This window comes from Phyllobates terribilis, unplaced genomic scaffold (assembly GCF_046119375.1).
Source record: "Phyllobates terribilis strain yellow unplaced genomic scaffold, ASM4611937v1 Scaffold_11__3_contigs__length_659146591, whole genome shotgun sequence".
NCBI lineage: Eukaryota > Metazoa > Chordata > Amphibia > Anura > Dendrobatidae > Phyllobates > Phyllobates terribilis.
In genome coordinates, this window is record NW_027362771.1 from 106,127,544 (window position 1) to 106,141,085 (window position 13,542).

A 13,542-nucleotide genomic window follows, 5' to 3' on the forward strand; every position below is an offset into this window, starting at 1 on the left:
ATTTGCCGCTCGTAAACTCACCCGTGGCGCTGGTTTACGAGCCGCAGCATGTCAATTTCTGCTGCGGAGACACTAGTCTCCGCAACAGAAATGTCCCCAATACAATGTATAGGATGCGGATTTACCTGCGTGATCAGATGCAGCGAAAATACGCTGTGTTCAAAGTATAGCCTTAGTACAGTGGCCGCATGACTTCAGAAGGCTATTAGCCTACAGATTAACTCCATATCTGCAGGTTAATAGCGTTATTTTACTAGACAGATTCCCTTTAGGGTACATTCCCACAATCAGGATTTTCTGTGGTTTCGACGCTGTGTATTTATACAGCGTCAAACCCGCAGAGTCCAGATGTTACAGCATAGTGGATGGGATCTCTAGAAATCCCATGTCTGCTACCCGTGCATCTGAGGCTGTGGATCACCCGCGGACACGGACATGCGGCGCGACTTTCAGGACCGCAGTATGTCAATTTCTCTTGCAGAGTCACTAGTCTGCGCAACAGAAATTTGACCACTAGAAAGTATTGAATGTGGTAAATCTGCAAGGTCCAGTGAACACATGCGGATTTACCCTCGTTCAATACAACGCAGTGTTTTGGACGCAGCAAAAATATGCAGTGTTCAAAGCGCTGCTACGTCTGTATCGAGGGCACAGAGCCACAGTCAAAGGGCTTGACTGGTTTTCTAACATTAATCTGCAGCCACGCTATGTGACTGCACATCAGGAAATAGTGACAGTAGTATGAATGCACAGCAGCAGAATTTGTAGCGGTGCTCTGTATCTAAGGGCAAGGGGTCTTTTATTGTTGTGTATAAATTGTGGGGGATAGGAGTAGACTGAAACTACATGGAGCAAATGCCTCTGCACACTGTGTGCCCCTCCAGCTTGGAAACCTTGCTTGTATCATGTATGTATATAAATACACGATGCAAGCAAAATTTCCAAACTGCAGGAGCACACAGTGTGCAGGGGCCTTTGCTCCATGTAATTTCAGTCCACTCCCACCCCCCACATATTATACACATTTTAAAAACTACAATAATGGCCATTAAATACATTATACATAACTCTGCTGCCACATTATACATACTTTACTGGCAGACCCAGTGCAGGCAGCAGCTTTACAGGAGGCTTTAGGAGGGAGACCTGCCAGGCAGGAGCAGCAGCTTGTCCCTCAGTCTTCAGGCAACGCTCGAGTGGGCAGAGCTGACAAGCTTCTCCCCAGCACACCAGACAGTAGGCATGGCTTCAGCAGACGTGCCCAAGCTCTGCGTGCTAGGTACGTCCTGCTGAAATTCATGCTGCATGTGCACGGGTCCTGCATTACTTAAAGGAGCAGCGGCAGCCCCTGTGCACTGCAGGTTATAATGAGGGCAAATATTTTTAGGACCATGGGCCTCCCCACAGCCTTGGGCCCCGGGTGGTAGCCCAGATTGCCCTCATTATAATCCGCCTATGACACTGACAGCAACAAAGCTTAAAGGGATTATCCATGACTTTTTTTTGTCCCTATGGGGCTAAGCACTTACCAGCAGGTAGTTGCTAACTACGTGCCTGTTCTGCCCTGCGACAATATCACCCGGCTCAGAGTAGGCACGATCAGCTCCTGCTAGTGATTCTCCTGCTTCACATCGACAGAGCAGCTCCTTCTCTCCTGCTCTCTTCTGTCGTCGGGGTCTCACTGCCGACATCTTTGTAATTGACAGTCAGCTCAACCTGATACAGCATGGAGCCCGCTGTTAACCAATATGCCTGAGCTGGGAGAGATCGTCGCAGGGCAGAACAGGCAGGTAGTATTAAGCCCCATAGAAAAAAATCCTGTATAACCCTTTTAAAAGGAAACGGCTTATTTCGGTATGGATGAAACTCAACCATTGCAACCAAACATTGGCCTCTTATTACCTGTAGTAGTCACCTGATGCCTCTGCCACAATGGGATATAGGGAGGAGAATGGAGGAATGGGGGGTTGAGTAGATGAGTACCCTGAGTCTATTAACCCCTTAATGCTTGATATCGTACATATCTGTCATGAGCGGTCATTTCCATTTTTTAATATTAATTGATGCTAAAAGTAAAGCACTGTCTTTAATATGAAAACAAATTCTGACGTTTTTATTTCCATTTAACTTCTTGTTTATGTCAGTATTATGTGATTTTTTTTTCCTTTCATGCGGTTGTCTGACATTGTGCTTTAATAATCTGTTATTAAGTAGTGGAACACCTTTAAGATGCAATTAAAAGTGAGTGAGCACAACAAGTCTACCACGCTTTTTTGTCTCTCTAAAAAAGATGGACAGCAGTGAAATGGAAGCCAGATAGAGTACAATGGGACAGTCTGCCTCATTATACTGATTGGCCCCATCAAAGGTTCCATCTGAATCTCAGTTTTAGGCTGTGTGCCCACGATGCGTTTTTGGTGTGTTTTTTTGGTGCGTATTTGCAGCGCGTAAACGCTCCAGAAACACTTTGCATACCTTATCCCATGACTTCCTATGACATTCTGCAAGTTCTGTGCACATGGTCAGGATTTTTTTTCGCAGAAAAAATACGGACATGACCAATTCTTGTGTGTTTCTGCATGCGTATTTGTCTATACAATGCTCAGGAAAATTTCTGCTTCATTTCTGCATCGTGGGCACTAAGCCTTAAGTTATTTGAATGGAAACTCAGATTTAGTACTGAACATAGAACACCGTATCTATGAATGCAAACCAGGCCTTAGGGGCATGTAATTTTTGGATGTTTGTGGAAAAAACAAAACAATGGAAACAATGCAGTGTCAACTAGGGGCGTACGTAGAAATCATGGGGCCCCAAAGCAAAAGTTCAAATTGCCCCCCCCCCAGCCCCCACACACACACATAAAAAAAAATATTAGGCTGAGTAGACATGGTCATATCTCACAACTTTTATAAACAGAGAGAGATACATGTGACGCGCCCCTGGGCCTGTGTCGCGCTGCGTTGCGCACGCGGGAGCTTACCCGGAGCCGGATCTGTTGAGGGTTGTAGTCTCGTGGCGGTGACCCGGTCCGTGCCCAGGGAGTCAAACTGAGCGGCGATGTATCAGCGGTACATGTTGGACGACTACGCCACCCGTTGAGTACAGCTAAGGAGCTGCTGCTGCAGGGCAGACCGCTGAGGCCGGTGGTAGGATTGTGCAGCGTGATAGTATAACCCCCAACGGGAGGGGTATGGCCTCAGGGCAGCCGACGTGGATGATGGGGGTAGCAGGAACCACTCGGAGACGGTACGGTGTAGTTCAGGGTCTTTACTGGTGACAAAGATAGACCCTCCCGGAGTACTGGCTAGCGATTGGGGCCTGGTCAGTCCTTGAGCAGATGGGATCTCCCCTGGCCAGGCGGAGTTGTAGGCCTCCCAAACTAACTGTACTCTTCTGGCTACCTTGCTAGAGGCGGGTATAAGTAGCCCACGTCCCTGAGTGTACCGTGTGGTGCTCACTCGTATGGCCGGTGACTCGGGGCCTTCTAGTAGCTTCCGCTCCACGACGGCGGTGCTGGTCCCACGCGTGTGACCGTGCCTTCGGGTTTCTTCGCCAGAGGACCTGGAATCCCCTGCCTGACGGATTCTGCTGCTGGGTAGGAGTTAGTCCCCACAGCCTCGGACTCCGGGTCCGGTAAGAAATCTTCTCAGTCAGGGCGAGCTCTGCAGCTGCCAGCCCCTGACTCCTTGTAACACTGCTCCCAGACGTAATATCTCTATCACTGTGGCAACCAGACCCCTGGGGTGTCACACATGCATTGTGGGATGTACCTTGTAAATATACCACTATTGTAGCCCCTAAGAGCTCATGCAGATGTCCGTGGATCTTGATCCGATCATGGACTGGCCACAGGTCTCCCGATCAGAGCAAGACATCTTCATAGAAATATATGAAACTGTCATGCTCCAGTCGGGAGACCCGCAGCCAGCCCATACATTGCAATCCATTATTGGATCGAGATCCACAGACGTCTGCATAAGCCCTTAGTGTTCTCACCCACGATACTCCTTTCATGGCCATAGTGAATTCCCCCCACAATTTCACCCTACAGCCCCCCGACTTATACAGTATGATGAGTCCACAGTGCTTCCAGTAAAGTATGATGCCCTATCAGTGCCTCCAACACTGTATAATAACCCTACTGTATAATGCTCCTTAGGTGCTTCCCCCACAGTATGATGTTCCGATAGTTTCCCACACACACAGCATCATGCAACCCATACAGTAAGATGCTCCTACAGCCACCCACTCAGTATGATGGTCCCTACAGCTCCCACTCAGTATGATGGTTCCCAGAGTCACCCAATCTCAAAGATGGCCCCCACATCCCCTCATTCAGTATAAAGGCCCCCACAGACCCTCATTTAGTATGTTGGCCCACTCCTCACTCAGTATTATGCCCCCATAGCCCCTCCTCCCCACTCAGTATGATGCCCCCTTATAGCCACCTCCCTCTCAGTATGATGGCTCCCACAGGCAGCCACTCAGTATGATGGCCCCCACATCCAACCCCCATTCAGTGTGATGACTCCCACAGCCCCCCTAACTCGTTATAATGCCCACAAAGGCCCTTATACAGTATTATGGCCCCCAAAGCCCATCTCTCACTCAGTATGATAACTCCCAAAACCCCCAACTCAGTATGATGCCCCAACAATCCCCCACTCAGGTAGATGGCCTCCGCATCCACCTCCTACTCAGTAAGATGACCCCACAGCGCAAGCATGATATAGTGACGTTTTCGCACGTGCAGTGTATTGAGTCTCAGACTCACAGGCTCCCTGGTCCACTATTCTATTCAACTGAAATTGTAACAGCGGGCAGGGAGGGCCCAGCACCAAGCAGCACCAGACTACCTTCCCCTCATTCATGGGTCCCATACCAGCTGTGTTGTCGGCAGCTATGGATGGTATGACCCTTGTTTGAATATACAGGTACCCTTAAAGTAATGAATAAAACGCTACATTTCTCAAAACGAAAATGCTTCTAAAACATTCAAAAAGACCCTCACGTGTCTTCTGGGTGTCTTTATAGCCTTCCCGTTGACTCTTATTGTTAAGTACCAAGCATCTTCCTAGAGGAAACTTTTCTTGACCACTTGGAGTTTTTGAAAGTTTGAAGCAATTAAAAGCCATTGAAAAGCATGAATTTATGAAAAGAAAGGTTTTTTTCCATAGAAATTCCTCTGAAGAGTCTTCTAAGAATTTTGTGAGTGCTTTTTCCAGAGTTTTTTTTGGTACAGACATGTAAGAGTGGTGGATAATGGCTGTCGCGTTCCTACCCCAGAAGACACCAATCGCGTTGTATTGTGTTATGTACCCTGTGAAGTATGATATATAATGTAGGATGTGATAATGAACAATGCATAAGATAGGATAGAGTTAGTGGGAGGGGCTTAGTGTTAGGGAAAGGGTGCGAAGAAACATCCAGTCTTTCATCAGGTACACCTACTGAAGGGAGTGCCGCAACCAAAAGAGCCTGCCCACAGCAGGGTATGACAGTTGTTGCAGAGTAAGGTGGAAGGAGAAGATCCGTCCAGTAAGGTGTGGCCCAAATAAATGGGCAGGGACATTCGAGAAAAGAGATGGCGAGTTAGGGCGGACTCCACCAAGTGAAAGGCGGGACCATTGCTGGCCTCAAGAGGCAGGCAGTTGTACGTCGACGAGAGAACAGCCATACAAGATAATGGCGGAATGGTATGGGCACCTGATGATGGAAGAATGTGCCGACTACAAGGAGCTGGCTAGCTCCCTTGCGGAAGAGGCAGAAACTGACAACAGGGACCCGGGGCAGGTTGGTTCCGCTAGTCAGATAGAGCCCGAAGGCAGGCCCGGGCTGACATGTTGGGGTTTTCTGAGGACCGACAGGAGAAGAGCGTGAGTCTGGCAGCTTGCCAATTACCTAAGGGATTTGAGCTGGTCAATGAAGTACAGAAGGGATTGCGGTGCCTGGACTAAAGATGTGCTGATGGGTCCCCTGGCCGAGCGTTACCAAGACCTTGCATCCCGAGGTATAGTCATTAACCACGACTCCCTTCGGGGCCATGGGTTTATTCGAAAGTTTGGAACTAACCACAATGTTTATGTGGAGAGAAGAATGGTGAATATAGAATATTCACCACGAGGGCAGTATTATTTCATGGCGGTCACGCGGGTCCGGTTCCTGAAAATGGATGGTCGCCACGGATGTTATGTGGTTTGTGTTATTTGTGAGGAATGAGACTCTCCTGGGCCTTGGTGGAAAACATAGAGAAACTGGGAGGGGATCTTTGAGGTCAGGCATCCTAGAGCCTCAACCACGCAATACCGGAAAAGACCCTCGCAGGCTCATGGGTGAGTTGTCATCCAGGTCATGGCAAGGGCATTCGTTAATGTCCACACATCGGGAACCCCGCCTGTACCGGAGAATGCACCTCACCCAAGGCAGGTGTCTGGAGGGATGGGATCGCCTCCTGGTACAGTACAGACCAAAAGTTTGGACACACCTTCTCATTTAAAGATTTTTCTGTATTTTCATGACTTTGAAAATTGTACATTCACACTGAAGGCATCCAAACTATGAATTAACACATGTGGAATTATATACTTAACAAAAAAGTGTGAAACAACTGAAAATATGTCATATTCTAGGTTCTTCAAAGTAGCCACCTTTTGCCTTGATGACTGCTATGCACACTCTTGGCATTCTCTTGATGAGCTTCAAGAGGTAATCACTGGAAATGGTTTTCACTTCACAGGTGTGCCCTGTCAGGTTTAATAAGTGGGATTTCTTGCCTTATAAATGGGGTTGGGACCATCAGTTGTGTTGTGCAGAAGTCAGGTGGATACACAGCTGATAGTCCTACTGAATAGATTGTTAGAATTAGTATTATGGCAAGAAAAAAGCAGCCAAGTAAAGAAAAACGAGTGGCCATCAATACTTTAAGAAATGAAGGTCAGTCAGTCCGAAAAATTGGGCAAACTTTGAAAGTGTCCCCAAGTGCAGTTGCAAAAACCATCAAGCGCTACAAAGAAACTGGCTCACATGAGGACCGCCCCAGGAAAGGAAGACCAAGAGTCACCTCTGCTTCTGAAGATAAGTTTATCCGAGTCACCAGCCTCAGAAATCGCAGGTTAACAGCAGCTCAGATTAGAGACCAGGTCAAAGCCACACAGAGTTCTAGCAGCAGACACATCTCTACAACAACTGTTAAGAGGAGACTTTGTGCAGCATGGTAAAATCATGGTAAAATAGCTGCTAGTAAACCACTGCTAAGGACAGGCAACAAGCAGAAGAGACTTGTTTGGGCTAAAGAACACAAGGAATGGACATTAGACCAGTGGAAATCTGTGCTTTGGTCTGATGAGTCCAAATTTGAGATCTTTGGTTCCAACCACCGTGTCTTTGTGCGACGCAGAAAAGTGAAGCATGCAGGAGGAAGTGTGATGGTGTGGGGGTGCTTTGCTGGTGACACTGTTAGGGATTTATTCAAAATTGAAGGCATACTGAACCAGCATGGCTACCACAGCATCTTGCAGCGGCATGCTATGCCATCCGGTTTGCATTTTGTTGGACCATCATTTATTTTTCAACAGGACAATGACCCCAAACACACCTCCAGGCTGTGTAAGGGCTATTTGACCAAGAAGGAGAGTGATGGGGTGCTACGCCAGATGACCTGGCCTCCACAGTCACCAGACCTGAACCCAATCCAGATGGTTTGGGGTGAGCTGGACCGCAGAGTGAAGGCAAAAGGGCCAACAAATGCTAAGCATCTCTGGGAACTCTTTCAAGATTGTTGGAAGACCATTTCCGGTGACTATCTCTTGAAGCTCATCAAGAGAATGCCAAGAGTGTGCAAAGCAGTCATCAAAGCAAAAGGTGGCTACTTTGAAGAACCTAGAATACAAGACATATTTTCAGTTGTTTCACACTTTTTTGTTAAGTATATAATTCCACATGTGTTAATTCATAGTTTTTATGCCTTCAGTGTGAATGTACAATTTTCAAAGTCATGAAAATACAGAAAAATCTTTAAATGAGAAGGTGTGTCAAAACTTTTGGTCTGTACTGTAGTTCAGAAGAAAAGGAAGGGATCCTCCTGAAGTAATCGGAGTCGGAAATAGAGAGAACCATGCTGTGCTAATTGTACCTGTGTGCTAAAAGGTCCCACAACTTTCAGCGGGTCTAGGACCCATTTATGTGGGACTCCTTGTTGCTGGCCATGGACGGCCAAAGGTTTGGTTTGCCCCCTTGCTTATCCCTTGTTGATCTGAGGGACTTTAAGCTGTGAGAGGGTTCTAACACCCTTCGACATGGACTTTGCCCCAAAAAGACTGTGTCCCCGTCATGTGGACTGATAGGGGACCGATGGGCTGTGTCGTTGTCACAAGGACCCATGTTTGGGGGATGGGGGTTGGACGGCCCGAAGTCCCAACCGGGTCAAAGACAGTTGGGTCGTGCCCATGGACTATTGGGCCATTGATGTATTGGCCTGTGGGCCCTTGAAAGGACTTGAACTCTCATTTTTGCGGTCCTAACCTAATAAGGCCAGGGTCGTGCCGATCCACCAAGGAGGAGGACCTTGCTTGTTCCGCAAAAGAGACTGTTGTTTATGGGGGTGCATTATACTGCAAGGAGGACCATGGGGGTGCATAGTACTGTATGTGGGATCATGGGGGTTCATTATATTGTGTGGAGGACCATGAGGGTGCATAATACTGTATGGAGGACCATGGGGAGAGCATTTTATTATATGTAGGACCATGGGGAGAGCATTTTGTTATATGGAGGACCATGGAGGGTGCATTATATTCTATGGCAGACCATGGAGAGTGCACTGTATTTTATGGAGGACCATAAGGAGTGCACTATATTTTATGGAGGACCATGGGGAGAGCATTATATTCTATGGAGAACCATGGGGAGTGCGTTATACTATATGGGTTGCGCATTATACTATATGGAAGGCTATGTGGGGCCATAATAATATGTGGGGGTCCATTATACTGTATGCAAGCAATTATACAGTGTGGAGGTTTGTGTGTGGTCTTTCATACTGTGTAGGGGCCATCAGGGCTGCCACCAAGAATTTCAGGGCCCCATACTGGCAAAATTTTCAGACCCCCTTGAGACTCTGCCCAGGCTCCATCTTAGCTCCGCCTTCACCCCAGCTCCGCTTCCACCCTCCGAACCTTCCACAGTCCCACCGCCCACTCTTGGAAAAACTCCACTTTTGCACCACGTCCTTACCAATCACACATTACCAGTTCCCATCGAACACCATATCACATACATAGCCAGCAGCTTTTGTTTTGGCCAAAAGATTTTTTAAGCCGCCACCATGACAAGGTAGACTCTTCTGGCCGGGCCCTACTCTACTCTAAAATGTGAATTAGAGCAGAGTTTAGAGTTGCACACTATAGATACATATATCAAGAAAGGTAAACATAAACCATCCATGGTGCAACCCACTCATTGGATATATATATCTGTGGCCAATCGTTGAAAAAACTATAAATAGGAGAGTGCCGAAGCAAAAAACAACGATCACATGGCCATGATATGAAAAGTGTATATAGACTTTATTCAAACATTTATTTGTATATAGAAAAATAGAGCAGAATGTCAGGAAGACAAATAGGTACCAAATCGCCATACAATTAATAAAAACATGAATAAAAACAAGCAGGTAACACATACGATGCAGGTGTCATGTCTCACCACTGATTTCCACTGTATTATCAAGTATTAAGAGACCATAGCAAATATATGAAGAGGGACACCCCGAGGAAAATCAATACATATTATAACTAGCCATATCCCAAGGTGAACATTACATGTCCTTATGGTCTCACATAGTCAGCAGTTTAAACATAATTACCTAGGTGGGAGGCTGAAAACCCGCACGATACGTGCTTCCCCGACGCGCGTTTCGGCGCTGTTGCCTTTCTCAAGGGGACTGCTGTGGCTGGGCGAACGATCATTTAAATATCCCGCACAGAAAAGGACTGGCCAATGAAGCGGCACACCGCCCATATCGGAAGTAGTAGCCCACGTGTGTGTCGTCATGGTGATGCATGACGCTACCCAGTCATGCCCTGCGACTCACCGGAAGTGACGCAGAGAGCAACGCCGTAACCAGGATACCAGGCTCCGTCGGCATCACTGGGGAAACCGAGAGAAGACAGGCATGTAGGGACGGCGGTGCCCCTGCGTACAGAGACGCAGGTACATATTTCATTACATATTGTACCGGTGTGAACCTACTTGTAAGTGTGCCAATGTGGAAGAGGGAACTCCATGGCTGACAGACAGAGGGACTGCGGATCATAAGGCGCCTCTCATACAATTAACCCATACTGTAATGGGAAACATAAACGGAAATGAGTGCATCAAGGCAACAACATATGTGGCCATATGGGACATTTATATATACCTGTATGCAATAATCAATTGATCGCGCATATTAAACCGATATATAAATTTAGCGCTTTAAATGTAGCTATTCCCCTCGTGGTATAAATGTACATATCAAAAACATACAGTATAAAAAACACATAATCACATATTCAAAATACCATTCATATCATCATTTTAAGTCATAAGTGATTACATATGTAAACCTAGTTTGGGAAGAAGGAGGCGCCATATGCAGATATAGCCATATCATACAATATAGATAATACAAATATGTGTAATGAAAATTACAACAGTTAAACATCACAATATGTATTTAACTGTTTTCACAGTCGTCCTATCCCAGGTGGAGACTCCCGGCACAGATGGTATCCCTGTATGGTATAGATGTTCTCACATGATGGCCACATAGATACATCTAGAGATCATATATTCAGCCACAGCCAAAATCAATATACCTGCTAGAAAAAAAAATAAAAATAAAAATAAAAAACTACAACTACACAAATTAAAATATGCGGACAAATGGCACCAGCGCTATACTCTTACCGCATAAGATGGGTCACAAGAAAGGGGCAAAAGTATTATTTTCGTTGAGACCGTTTGGGTGTAGGGTTTTCAAAGTCCAAATCCACCTCGTCTCTATCTGTGCAAGTCTACGGGATACAGGACCACTACGTATGCTAACATCCACCATATCAATACCTCTCACCTTTAATAATTTGGCATTGCAATTGTGATGTGATTTGAAATGTCTTGGTATAGGTTTGAGAGTAGATACATCATTTTCTTCAGACGCAGCCAGTATCCGATTCCCCAGTACATGTTCTCTGATGCGTATTTTTAGGCAGTGTGTGGTCATCCCAATGTAGATCAGGCCACAAGGACACGTAGCATAATAGATCACATTGCGTGACAGACATGTGATATGTTTTTTAATTTCAAATATACGTGTGCCCGTGGAGTCCACAAATGAGGTACACCTGATCACGTTGGGACAAGCAACACACCGCCCACAGGGTGTACATCCTGGCATTGTCCAAAAAGGTATGTACACCAACTCCCTCGTAATGACTACGGACTAAGTGGTCTCGAAGATTCCTGGCACGTCTGAATACAATCGATGGCTTGGCTGAGACTCTAACCTATTAAACATTTCTTAAAATAGCAAATACTCTTTCTAGGTATATTTTTATTTATTTCTCTTTAAAGAAATGTGTCACATACATATTTGAAAATGAGCAATAATACCACATACAAGGGACAAATACCGCCACACCATGACCAGACCACATAATACCACCACATAGTGACCGAATAATACCACATACAAGGGACAAATACCGCCACACCACGGCCGGACCACATATTACAACCACATAGTGACCGAATAATACCACATACAAGGGACAAATAACGCCACACCATGACCAGACCACATATTACCACCACATAGTGACCGAATAATACCACATACAAGGAACAAATACCACCACACCATGATCAGACCACATATTACCACCACATAGTGACCGAATAATACCACATACAAGGGACAAAAACCGCCACACGATGACCAGACCACATATTACCACCACATTGTCACCAAATTAAACCACATACAACGGACAAATACCGCCACACCATGACTGGACCACATATTACCACCACATAGTGACCGAATACTACAATACTGATCATTAATAAAAAAACACAATACTAATATTACCATAAGTACCATTATACACGGGAGTTCTGTACATGGTATACAGTGTATAGTGTAAGTGTACAGGTAATACATTGATCACCAGTGACATTATACACAGGAGCTCTGTACATAGTATATAGTGTATAGTGTCAGAGTACAGATAACACACTGACTCACCGGTGACATGTCTAGGTGAAGTCCTTCATCTTCGCTTTTCTCCTTCATCCAGCACAGACCGCCATCACTTTTTCCCGCCAGGACTCATCTCTACATAAAATAACACACAGTTATCTAGAGCACATTCCCCAACTTCTACACTACACAGCTGAATACAGACGTGAACCCACCATTAATATATAATTAGTTATTAATGCAACTTACCATTCCAAATATAAATTGTAATCCACCCCTGCACCCCCCACTAACTGTAAATAGCCACTTCCCCACCTAATAAATATATAAATTAATTAGAACATGTACTCTTTCCCCCAAATGATTACCAGACACACTCCTGTATCCTCAACGCCCCTTACTCTGTACCTCCTGCTCCCCCGATTCATTATATTTACATGCACCCTCCGCCCCAATTCATTGTCATGTCCGTACTCTCCCCACCCTCTATTCATCACCATTTATTTTCCCCCACTCCCAATTCATCATTTGCTCCCCCCAACTCCCAATTTGCCTCCCGCTGTGTATAGATGGCTACATGCGCCCTCCCGCTGTGTATAGATGGCACCGTGCGGCCTCCCGCTGTTTATAGATGGCGCCGTGCGGCCTCCTGCTGTGTATAGATGGCTACGTGCGGCCTTCTGCTGTGTATAGATGGCTACGTGCGGCCGCCTGCTGTGTATAGATGGCTACGTGCGGCCTTCTGCTGTGTGTAGATGGCTACGTGCGGCCTTCTGCTGTGTATAGTTGGCTAGGTGCGGCCTTCTGCTGTGTATAGATGGCACCGTGCGGCCTCCCGCTGTGTATAGATGGTTATGTGTGGCCTCCCACTGTGTATAGATGGCTACGTGCGGCCCCCTGCTGTGTATAGATGGCGCCGTGCGGCCTCCCGCTGTGTATAGATGGTGCCGTGCAGCTTCCCGCTGTGTATAGATGGCACCGTGTGGCCTCCCGCTGTGTATAGATGGCTAGGTGCGGCCTCACGCTATGTATAGATGGCTACGTGCGGCCTCCCGCTGTGTATAGATGGCTACGTGCGGCCTCCCGCTGTGTATAGATGGCACCGTGCGGCCTCCCGCTGTGTATAGATGGCTACGTAAGGCCTCCCGCTGTATATAGATGGCTACGTGCGGCCTCCCGCTGTGTATAGATGGCTACGTGCGGCATCCCGTTGTGTATAGATGGCTACGTGCGGCCTCCTACTGTGTATAGGAGGATTGTGGCAGCTCATATTGTGTGTAGGGTCTCATATTGTATATAGG